This window comes from Notothenia coriiceps, unplaced genomic scaffold, assembly GCF_000735185.1.
Source record: "Notothenia coriiceps isolate Sejong01 unplaced genomic scaffold, NC01 NC01_scaffold00032372, whole genome shotgun sequence".
In the NCBI taxonomy this organism is placed as follows: domain Eukaryota; kingdom Metazoa; phylum Chordata; class Actinopteri; order Perciformes; family Nototheniidae; genus Notothenia; species Notothenia coriiceps.
In genome coordinates this window covers 83831-96616 of record NW_011365073.1, presented here as the reverse complement: position 1 = coordinate 96616, position 12786 = coordinate 83831, and the positions used below count along the sequence as shown (strand labels likewise).

The window sequence follows — 12786 nt, the reverse complement described above, 5'->3', positions numbered from 1 at the left end:
TGGTCTATATCAAGTATTTTCTAAGTATTTTCTATTATTTAATATTAACAATTTTTCATTACATTTACCGTACAAAAAAGCCTACTAAATTTCTCTTTTTTTTATGAACCGACGTAGAGGTGAACATAATACGACTTTAACCGGCAGGATTGGTCGTTACAGAATCAATCAAGGTACAGCACTACTCCGGATTGAACGGCGCAAAGTGTTGTCTTGAGACACCGAGCGCACTCGTCCTGACTTACGTACCAGTATCTAATGTACCCACGTTCCATTTAAATATAGTGAGCACAAAGTGGACCCTGAGTATTCCGTCAATCCATGCTAATTCAACATCATCTAATAAATGGTACTTAGAACTCGGTCAAATAAGTGTATAAAATAAACCTTTTGTAGACGACTTTGAGACTTTTTCAGTATAACGATCGAATGGAATCTTTGCATTTTACGACTGCCCGTTCAACATCACATTCCTTTTACACCACCCTACCCAACCCACACGCGACCAAACTCCTTACGTCCACTGGTCTCGGTTACCCAAATCGCGACCACTCCTGTCGTAGTACCCACACCATCGAAAGTCAATCGTAAGAACCTCGAAGGTCATCCGTTCCATGGTGCTACAAGAGTAATACTCTGTCATAAATGGTTCGCCCGTCATTAGGGCGATGATAGTCCCTAAAGAGTACTTAACATCGGTTCCACCTCAACACCCCCCCACATCAGTCAGTTCTGGTTACCTGCCGGCGGTCCCAAAGGCCGATAAAGCTCAATCCCCACATCGACCAAAGTACCCAGTGCCCCCGCATGGACGGCGCGGGGTCCGTGTAAACAGAAAGGTGACCGGAGCTCCGCCGAAGTGGACACCCTATACTGTCTTAATTATTCTAACTATACAAAAAAAAAACACTAAAACAAATATTAAAAAAATGACCAAACTTGTCTTCACCTATTTTCCTGTGGTTCACCCTAAATACATTAATCCACAACAAGTATCTGTCACCCACCAGTGTACTCATCCGACCGCCCGAAGGGGCTAGCCCCATGGGCTCTGCCGGTTGTCGAACCGGCGGCCTCCACGTTTCATTTAAATACCTCCACATCACTTACTTTTACACCACCCTACCAAACCCCACGACAAAAACTCTTTTAATGGTTCACAACCCCTCTGTATACCCTTACCAGACATTACTTTTCACCCACTATGTCCTTATCCTTTTAACAACCCCATCTACAGCCAAATTCAGTCAGGTCTGGTTACGGTGCCCGTCCTCAATCCAAAACCAATCCTACATATTCCAAGATATGCGCGATATTACTCCAAACGGCCATATCCCTTATACAATCGTGACCCGGATCCCAGCACCCCTATCTCCAACAGAGAACGACCCAAAACAAATAGGACAAATACATCATTCCTTGGTTCTTCCTACAACCAGTTCATCCTAAGCGTATTCACCCGATCCTGATGTAACACGATAACCCATCTCCGCCCAATGGAAAAGTTGGGCCGACCCTCCAGCCCATGCCTCCTTATGTCCTGGGGAGTGTGGTGTCCGACCGGCGGCCTCCACGTTGTATATTAATATAAGACCCCACATCACAGTACCGTGTTACACACACCCTACACAACCCGCCCAACCGACAAAAATCCTTTCAAGTGGTTCCACACCCCCTGTATACCCACCAGACAAATTACTTTCCACCCTATGACCGTCGCCTATCCTTAACACCCACCTCAACAACCCCCACATCAGTCAGGTCCTGGCGTTACACGACGGTATGGCTCACCGATGGGTCCAATCCGAGAAAGCCAAAGCTCCCCATCACAATACCCAAGGCACCATACCTTAAATTCGTGACCGGATCCAGACACCTACCACAACACCAAACAATAGGACAATCCATCTGTTCCCTCTAACAACAAAGTATTCTGTCACCCACCCCGAGTTACCATCACGCCGACGAAGTGGGCCCTCAGCCCATGCTCTGGCCGGGTTTGTTTCGACCGGCGGCCGTCCAACGTATTGTATTAAATACCCCAAACAATCACATTTCTTTTAACCACCCTCCCACAACCCACGACAAAAAACCCTTCACTGGTTCGCCCACACCCCTCCTTGTGAATACGACCTTCACCCCAGAATCATACTCTTCTTTCACCCTCGGCTATGTCCTATCCTTAAGCGCGAGCCACCTAGAGACCCCGCACCACACGTCTCAGTCCAGGTCCTTGGTGTTAGCCGTGCGTGATCGGGTCCCCAGAACTCCGAACCAAAAACCAGATATCCCCATCACAATCACACACAGACAGCCATACGCACCTACCCTAAGACAACTCGGTGAACCCGGGGATTCCCAGAGGCACCCTAAAACCTGACTAAACACTCCAAATCAAAAAGTCGGTGGACAATCACATTTCCTGGTTCTAAGCCTGCGCGCTACCCAACAGAGAGCTAATCAGCGTTGTTACAGACTCACACCGAGTTACCCTATCCCCGCGAGAGGTTGCCGACCGAAGGTGGCCCTCCAGCCATGCGGCTGCCCGCGGTTACAGCGCGTGCGTGGCGTCGGAGCGCGGGCGGCTCCACGTCTCGTTCGTATTCAATACCAATCACAAATTCTTTTACACCACCTTACACCACCACGCACACTCGTATCCCACAAAAACTCCTTCCAATGGTTCCAACCACCCACTGATGTACATACCCTCACCAGACATTACCTTTTCACCCCAACTCATGTCCTATCAATTTAACTAGAGCCACAGCCCACCGTCACTTCTCACCACACCGCTCGCAAGTGCATATCCAGTCAGGGTCTGGTTACCGGACTTGCCCACTCCACGACACCGGACTTACAAGTGCGAATCCCAATACCCAAAAACCAAGTCCCCATTACAATACCCGAAGGATTAAGCCTTAACCGAGATCCGTGACCGGATCCCCGGAGGAACAGACCTACCCTCCGACAAACCCCAAAACAATAGGACAATCACATTCCTGGTTCCTCCTACAACAGTATCTGTCAGCCCACCAGGAGTATACCCATGCCCAACGCCATTGGTACGAGTTGCGGACCCGGTGCCGTCCGTTTACCTTGCCCCAGCCACCTATTGCTCTTCTGGGAGTCTGGTTGTTTCGGAACCGTGCAGAGCACGTTCCCACGTTATGTATATTAAATATAGTACCTCAACATCACCAGATTCCTTTACACACAAACATTGTCAGACTCAACAACACAACCCACCTGTACAGGTAACCAAACTCCGTCTTCAAACTGGTTAGAGCAGCAGAGAAACAACGCGAGCCGCCAAAGGTAATGACCCCCGCAAACTACCAACACCAGCTCTCACTATCTATAGTTCCTGATTCCAGTGCTCAGCTGTGCCGCAATGTCTTAGTGTTGCTAGCGAGAGCGCTGTGACTATTAACAGCCAACTATCCATACATCTATCCACATTAACTAAACAACTAACAGAGCGAGAGAGTGCACGAGTAAGACCACCTACGCGGTGACCACGCGAAATTGCTAGCATCTGCACCATCATCCGACAGGCCACAGAGATTTGCATCCGTTAAGTCGGTGCACTGTAAAGTCCGGTGCCACTGAGCGTTTTGGACGACGACGTTCTACTACACAACATCGGTGTACAGCGCGAGCGCAATAAGCACTCGTGTAACGAGGGTGAGGACAGCGAGCGCCCGAGACTGTCAACCGCCCGGACACCTAGTAGCTACTAAAACCTCCGAAGAGATGCGAGATAAGGACAATCACAATCCTGTGGGTCCTCCTAAACAGATTCTGTGCACCCACCCACGTTTACACTCCCAGCACGAACTGGGCCCCTGCAGCGACCCCAATGCCTCTGGCCGTTTCGGCGACGAGGCGGCCCGCTCCACCGTTGTATTGTCAATACCAATCCCGGGAACTATTCACATACACCACAGCGCGGTCTCGTGTTACCCGAATAGTCCATATCGTTGTCGAGTCGACGATCACCGGAGCGGACGACGCGAGCCGAGAGCACGACCCGACAACTCGTGTGTCCCGATGGCAATAGAGACAATCCCGGGTACACGGCCTCTCCTCCATGCCAATTATATACCACTCACTATTGTCTACGTCCCAGGATCATTTCCTGGTACGTCCATTTTTGTACAGCTAACATGAGTCATGTCAAACAATCCTGTAACCATTGTCTCAAAATTCCTTAGTCTTACAAGTACACATTCATAACCTTATGAGAAGTACAAAACACACAACACATCGAACACATTGGCCTACAATTATCAATATGATATACACTAGCGTAGCTATATGTATAATTTCTCGTAATTGTCACATTCCTTCATTATTACCTCAAACAAAAATACATTCACACCCCATCTATATCACATATACCACCCCCGAAGCGCGCGCGCGAATCCCGCGTGAACATACCGGCCGAGAGCGCGAGAGAGGTCCCGCGTAAGGACCGCTCTACTCTCCCCACCAAATCCCAACCACCCATTATATGACAGGTGTATCAACTTAGAACATATACCGATCGCTTCAAGTGCTCTCTGCACTTCGACACATACTAATGCTAGAATGGTTCTGAGTTCGATCTATCGACACGACACCGGAGAGGTAGCGTGTGAACCGGCAGCGTAAAACCGCAAAGAATTCCATTCTGCATCCGTCATCACACCTGAAAAAGCTCGTCACTCGAATAGTCTCGTCACCAAAAGGTTATTTTTCAGTACCACTTATTTACCGATCTTAACGCAGTACCACCCTAACTAAATGGCTAACTTTAGATCATGACGGAATACTCGAGCACGTGCTCACTTCTTCCTCGACCCGCGGGCCCCCTTCCCCCACCGTGTGTACATTAATACCCCACACCATTCTTTTACACCACCCTACACCAACCACGACAAACAACCTCTTCAAACGCGCGTTCCCACACCCCTTGTATACCCTACCCAGCACATTACTTTCCACCCTAGTCCATCCCTTAACACGCCACCACCTCCACACCCACATCAGTCCAGTCTGGTCACCGTTGCCCGTCCCAACACTCCAAAACCAATCCCATCACAATGACCCAGCGCCCATACCCCCTCTAAAACTCGGCTGACCCGCGCATCCAGACCACCTACCCCACAACACCAAACAATAGTACAAAATCACCATCTCTCCCTGGCTTCCTCCTCACAACAAAGTATCCCTGGTCCACCCACCGAGTCTACCCCACCCCCCATCAGCGAACGAAAGTGGCCCCTCAGCCATGCTTTCGCCGGTTGTCCACCCGGGCGGCCTAACACCGTTGTATTAATACCCCACACCTCACATTCTCGGTCTTTACCACCACCCTACCACAAACCACGACACAAAACTTCCTTCAATCGGTTCCCACCACTCTGTATACCTCACCAGACATTACTCTTCCACCCCCCCTAATTCCCTATTCCTTTACACACCCCACCTCCACACCCACATCAGTCAGGTTGGGTTACCCGTGCCCCGTCCCACCAATACCAAAACCAACATCCCATAACAAATACCCCAAGGCCATACCCTTACACAAATCGTGACCGGATCCCCAGACACCTACCCACAACACCCAAACCAATCAGGACAATCAATTCTGGTTCCTCCCTACAAAAGTATCATGTCACCCACGGTACCCATCCCAACGCCGACGACAGTTGGGCTCCTCCAGCGACACTATCATTACATGCTCCTATACTGATTCTGTGCGAAATACAGGACCGCGTTGCGTCGAACCCGTGCGTGTTCTACGCTCTATCTCAATCCGGTTTGTGTCCTATATCTGTAATAACGACAAACTCGGTTAGCTCCGTCACATCACACTAGTCACCTCTTTATCTACGTCATAACACACTACACACACAATAAATCACTTTTTGTGACCAACGACCATAGAGAGAATAAGAGGAAGGCACATCCGTTAATATTTAATATAACATAGATAAGAGTGTATTAGAAAACCTACACACCCTCATTCATTAGATCCAACATATATAACGAGTAAAAGGTATTTTCTTTTTTCTACATAAACTCAAACACAAAATAACTCAAACTACGTATGTTGTATGACATGACAATGCTAACAATGCCAGGGGGAGGACATCCCTCCTTTTTTGTTGTGGCCGTGTGTCTACAAAACAGATACTTAATATTTGCCACAAATTACACCTATTGTGTTTTACGTGTTGTCTGTACCTCTGGTTTTCGCCATTTGCTCATTTTCCATAAAAGAAAAAAATGTATTTGAGTTTGTGTTTTATTTGAGTTTGATGCATACAAATACTGTACTGTATACGATTGTTACGTCCCCCTCTAGGGAGGAGGAAAACAACACACACCAGATGGTTTTGGTTATAATTATAAACGGGTTTAATGAATAACACAAAATGCACAACAACATGAGACCAAAAGGTAGCCTAAGCCAAACGAAAGGAGCCCAAAAGGGGCGCAGGTATAGGCCTACTGCTAGAACGGAAAGAGAACCCTAAAAGTGGGCCTAATCACACACCTGTGATCAATAGTAATCACCGCTAATCAAAAGAGGCTGCGGGGCAAACAGTTCGCAACGGGGAAAACAAACACGCTACGCTGAACACATATTACCACACGCTACTCTAAACACATAACAGTACACGGTATGCTAACACACATCACCACACGCTACTCTAAACACATAAGTGAACACCCCTAACACACACAAGAACTAGGCACAGTACAGAGAGTCAAATACGAGCTACTAGCTTCAGTAGATGTGTTCACACAGGAACAAGAAGTGTGAGGCGTCTGATTGCAGCAGAGCCTCCATAGTGATAGCTGTCCCCAGGCTTTGTAGCGTCATCTCCGGCAGGTGTGCGTGTCACACTCCTAGGTTTATGTCCCGGTTTTAGTGTTGTCTGTCTGGTTATGGGTTTTGTAAGTCTGTTCATTCGGTGTTTGGAGGAGGGGAGTCGAGGAGGGGAGTTAGAGAAAAGAGAAAGGGCCCCTATGTTTTCCTCCCTGTCGTTAGTTTCCCTGGTGTGTCTGATTGTCTCATTGTGTTCACCTGTTGCCCTTGTGTTTCTCCCTCCCCTGCCCAGCTGTGTCTTGTCCTGTGATTACCCTTCTGTGTATCTAGTCTTCCCCTGTGTTCCATGTCGGTTCAGTGTTTCCCCTCCATGTTATTCCACGGTCTGTGTTCCTTGTGCTGCTCTTTTGTTTTGCATATTTTGGATACTGCCTTTTTTGCCACAGCTTTTATTATTTAATAAAGCTCGCTTTTCGTTAAATTCTGCATTTGAGTCCTACCTGCTTCACCCAATCGTAACAGTGCGCTGGGATGGCTCGGGGATTGGAGCGCGTCGGGCCCGGAATGCTCCAATATGTATCTTCGGGGCGGAACCAGGAGTTGGCAGCCAATCACGCTGAAGTAACACATCATAGCTCATTCACATAACAGGATTAACAGAACCGGAGAGGCGCCAGCCGTCACAATGATGATTGTTGAAAATGTACTTTTACCATAAAAGGCCAGCTCGACCAGTTGGTTGAGGCTCATAAAAACAAAACTATGTGGTCAGTCAAAAACAAAACATTGTTTGTGCTTATTTGTGGTCCATTTGATAAGAAAATGCAAAAAAAGATGTTTCCATATCTTTTTTCTTGGTCTGGCAGTTAAAGGGTTAACTAGTGATGGCAAGATGAAGCTTTGAAGCTTTCCAGCCAATTGGTTCGCAAAAGGGTTCATCTCATGAGGCTTCATCATGGGCTTCATTTGAACACAAACCCCCTGTTGGTCAAAGTGTGTAAAACAGGCAGATTGGACATCTGAACAGTGTGCCATATCTCATACCGAGTTCCCAATGAGTAAAGCCTTAGAATAACTCTAAACAACCAACATACAATATCGTTTTTATTCCCGTTGAATGATTGTGATTGAAAAGCCTAAGGAGGCTGGTAAACATTGCAAAGAGGGATTTGTATTCCTTAATAATATTCATAAACTTAACCATGTTGTAGCCTGAGAAAGGCTAAACCATATCAAAGAACACATTTATTAACTACATTATCTCATTTAACAGTAGCTTTTATAAACAACAAAAAAGACGAGTTGTTCAGTCATTGAACCAGGGACCCTACGGTTATGAGTCAACTGCTTTCCAGCTGAGCCACAGCACACACACTGAATCTCCCTGACAACACTGGACCATATTTATTCCTGTATTTATTCATTTATTTATTCATGTTTTTATTCCTACATTTATTTATGCTTGTATCTATTTATACTTATGACATGTTCCGACCTCTATATAAGTGAGGGTCTGAGCTCTCTTAATTCCATCGTGTCACCGGGCCCGGGCACAGGAGGGGTAATATGGTTCTTATTATACATATATGTGTATATATGAGCGTTGTGGTTCAACGGTTCAACCGATCTGAATCACTTCCTGAAGCAGTCACGTGGTATCGACAGGCAGCGAGGCTTCGTTTGTCATCGATGACGTCACTGGCCCAAAACGATACAAGCCTCGATACATGCTTCATAAAAAGCTTCATAAAGCATTACTCGACACACGCTCCGAAGCCTCGGCGCAATACGTAACATCACTACTTGTACGTGCTAGCCTGCTGGTATTATCCCAATAGCAATGCAATAAACAATAAACCAATAGCAATAAACCCTAACCAGTTAACCACAGATCACAACCTCATTGGGGAGCTATAGAGCAGGTCATGTGATCACCAAAGTCAGTAGGAGTTATGCTTTAGGGACCATGTATATACATATTTAATGGCAATGAATGTCAGTCTGAAAATGTTTGACCGACATACGGACTGACTCCGCTATCTTTCACTGCATTAGTGTGGCCAAGAACCTGAATCAAGGATAAAAAGGAAATCACGATGAGACTTCCCTCTATTAACAGTGGGGTTATGGCCGCTTTACACATTTTCATCCTCATTATTGAATCAAGTGAGGAAAGCATAACTAGAGAGAAATATTAAGTTGTATAGGGAGTAAGAACTTAAGCAAAAACTTTTCAACTAATTTTGCTGATTCAACGGTAAAGGTTTAATGCGTCTCTTGGGACTTTAATACTTGAATATTTAGTTTTCCATATTCTTAATAGTGGCTGAGGAAAAGTGTCCTTAGCACAAACAACTATCGTTTAATACGGTTTCCTCAAATACGACATGGAGCAAAGAAAAGTTGCCAAATCCTCTGAGGGAATTTTAGGAGAGGAGACAAAGAACATCAATGAGAGTAGCAGTGGGATGTTGAGAAGCAGCGCTGAGGGAGTCTGCTATAAAACACTCACCTCAAAGCTCTTCAGAGCACCTGCACACTCCCCTGTGGTTTAGGAAATCTGCTGTTGTTCATCTAACTTGAAGTATCTCTTAAATCAGACAGGAAGCAGCTTTCTTTTGATCAAGTGAAACACAAAGCTGACTTTTCCCACATGCTCAGTTTTCAGAATAAACTAATTGCAGATCATTATCCGTCGTATTTATAAAAATCATTGTGTGTCGAGATGCTTGTTGACACTATTGTTGTTTACTTGTTTCTAACAACCCTTGGGTTATTTCCATCGTTAGTTTTAATTGAGTGTTTATGATAATTTTTGAATCTGTCTAGACAGCATTTTCAGCTACAATTATGTGAGAGTTTTAACTCAATGGATTTCTTTAATTCCTTTTGTGTTTGACCTTAGAGGAATATCCCACACAATGTATGGAACAACAATAGTTTTTTTCAACAAAGAATTTTGAATTGAAGTATCGATATCCGTCTAGAATCAAAGGTTACATAATCACATCATTTCGATTCATCGCAATTTTACTCAAAAAATTAACTACATTTACAAAAGTGAACAATAGGTATTAAAGAACACTTGGAAGTAGGGATTAAAGCCATACAATTGTCAGTAAAATGTTTTACTTATGTATTATTTGATTGTATAGAGGTCTATTATTTTCTTATAGACGTCTTTACAATTAGATTTATTCTTACAATAAGTGAAGCCGCCCCCTGGTTCGTCCTTTTCTGTGAAACCCAAGAACAAAAACATAATTCTGCTTTCATTCATATGCATCTTGCTGAGATGTGAGCATCCTCTATTTGTCTGTACATGTGTTTTAGAGCGTGATTTTGAAATGTTACGGCCTCCAACACAAAGCAGGAGCATAGCTATGAAGTTTGGCCGTCTTGGAAGGATATTGAAGGGGACCAACTCTCTTTAATAAAATATCCCACACTGAATATTGTATGAGCCAGCTCCAGGTGTAGGCTCCCAAAATCATCATCACCACATTTCACTCTCCCAACACATCCACTGAAAGAGAGCTATTATGTGCCAAAGCAGAAAAAAACAGAAGCTTACCCACAGCTGTATCTCTTCTGTCTTTGTCAGATTTCTTTCTAAAAATCGAATGGGACTGAATCCAAGTGAATACAATTTAGGAAGATTTACAGGCTATTTACTTTTTAGGTTCGTTTTTTCTTTTAATATCATCGCTATTAATCAATGCCGCATTGTGGTGATCTAGAGAGCCTCAAACACAGCCTTGCAGCTGACAGAAACCTCTCGGGGGATTCTGTGATAATGCAGAGTAATAAGTACTAAGAGCTCACTAATCACTTGGCCACATGATAAGACCATTAATCTTGCCGCCCATGCAGCTCAGCTCCGAAGGATCTCTGCTTTTTTAGCCAGAGAGCAAAATATTAAAAAGCTTTAACGCGGCAACCGATCACTGAAGTCATAAAGCATGCTTGCACAGATCCATAGATGTCAGGAACCCATGTCTGTCTATTTCCAGGAGCCTGGACAACATCCTGCTAAATGACGACAGATATGATTCATGACACTATCCCTGCTTATTTGGAGGCATGCCGATACCTCGGACTGTGTTGCTGTCATGACCAATCATAATTTTTTTCTGCTGCTAATCAACATATTTCATTGGACCACCTGATCAGGTTACTCCCTGAGGGTTTGCAAGACAGCTGAAAGTAATCTACAGCCAGCAACATTAAATATCCGTCCCAGCATGTCCCAGATGATGTGAACACAGACTGTGGGAAACCTTTTCAGCATGACAGCACAGGCCAAATAATGCCGTCTGCCTACTGAATAACCATGAATAGGGTTTTTCATATTTTCCACTGTTGTGCATCAAATATGCAGCTGTATTGAATTTTGATGTTACAGAAAAAGAAAGGAAAAGCAATGTACCGTTAATAAAAGCCTTCTGCAGCTTTGGATCTACTGTCAGTAGTGTTCAGTTGTTAGGATAAAATGCCTTTGGATTGACCTTGTCTTCCATTTTATAAGTTTCCTAACTGTTTTACAGCAGATGTACATACCTAAGTTAATTCAACCAAGACAAATGAAAGTTCACTCCCTTCCCTCTTCGTCTCTATAATTTTATTCAACTTCACCTGATTTAACTGCGATGCATTTCATTGCGAGCAATTTGGTTTCCACTAGACTGCTTTAATAAGGGTAAGGTAGGGACATGTTCAGGGTGGGGTTCATGGTTCATATTAATTATGAGGACCGCTCTTAATTTATATTTTGTCTGAACACTCACAAACAGCTGGGTGTTGATTGGATTGTGATACTACATTCAGTTTTAATGAAAAACATCCAGATATGTCTTTCAATGTCCTAAAAAGATACTGAATCATTAGATTTATATTTGCAAACCCTATACTGAATACATACTGTATACTCCCCCAAATATATACTGGAGGTACTCAGCCTTTGGGCAGCTATAGTTGTTATCAGTTAAGTGGGTCATGGCTGAGCTTACTGCATTTAAAGGAATAGTTTCAACTTGGGAAATATACGTTATGCCCGATCAGACATATTAATGCATATTAGCAACCTTGGGAAGCTTAATGTTACTGTTTGTAAAGAGAGAAGTCATGCTTGCTGTTTTTGTGATGTGTTGTTGTTGCAGCAGCAATATATAGCTCAATTTTGTATGATTTAACCGGTACATTTTATCAGTTCGCGATAGCAATGTCAGTTGTTAGAAAATATATGCAGTCCGCAAGTATTACTTGTTCATCTTATGCTAAACACGGCTGAGCAAGCTAGCTCACACACCTAGACTAGATTTAAAGGGGACCTATCATGCAAAATTAACTTTTTGATGTCTTCTATACATAAATATGTGTCCCCGATGTGTTAGGGATTAAAAACGGGCGACGACGAGCGGATACATATTTGCTGCCGATATGACGTTATATCGGCGGCGTACCCACAGCAAGTTGCCATCAGAAACAATGCCTGACGTGTTTTGGACATAATCCCGTCTTTGTTTACATTAGCAAGCCTCGCTAACACTCAGAGCTAACCTGTACTGTAGAGCACATGTGTTTAAAAAGCAGGAAATAAAAAAAGGAATTCACCTTGTGATAAACCCACAAGAGAAAAAGCATTTGAGCTCCATACTGTTTCAGAAATAATCCTTGATGTGGTTTAGAACAGGATGGCGTTTTATCACAGCAGAAATTAAGGCATGACTACAATGGGTGATCTGTTTGGTATTTTAAGCAAAAAACTTCACAGACATGTTTTGTATAGGTATGGCCCTACAATATATTTTGCCAATATAGGTCCTCTTTAAGATTAGAGGGATTCACAATGAAGTGACCAATCATATTATGGACCAAACCCTTGAGTTCTGAAGTTTGGCCGTCGCCATCTCAGTTTTTGGCCTCCGGGAACTTGGTTTTTGACTATAGATTTGGAAGCTAAT

The 12786-nt window shown here is 44.3% G+C and overlaps 1 long non-coding RNA gene across 1 annotated transcript in view; it reads left to right on the top strand.

The window, feature by feature from the left end:
* The window catches only part of LOC104960766 (uncharacterized), a 10684-nt gene extending 3710 nt beyond the window's left edge, over window positions 1-6974 (top strand). Inside the window, exon 3 of the long non-coding RNA XR_800017.1 lies at window positions 6887-6974. This is a non-coding gene — a long non-coding RNA (uncharacterized lncRNA). The remainder of the gene's footprint in view (window positions 1-6886) is intronic.
* The last annotated feature ends 5812 nt before the right edge of the window (window positions 6975-12786 follow it).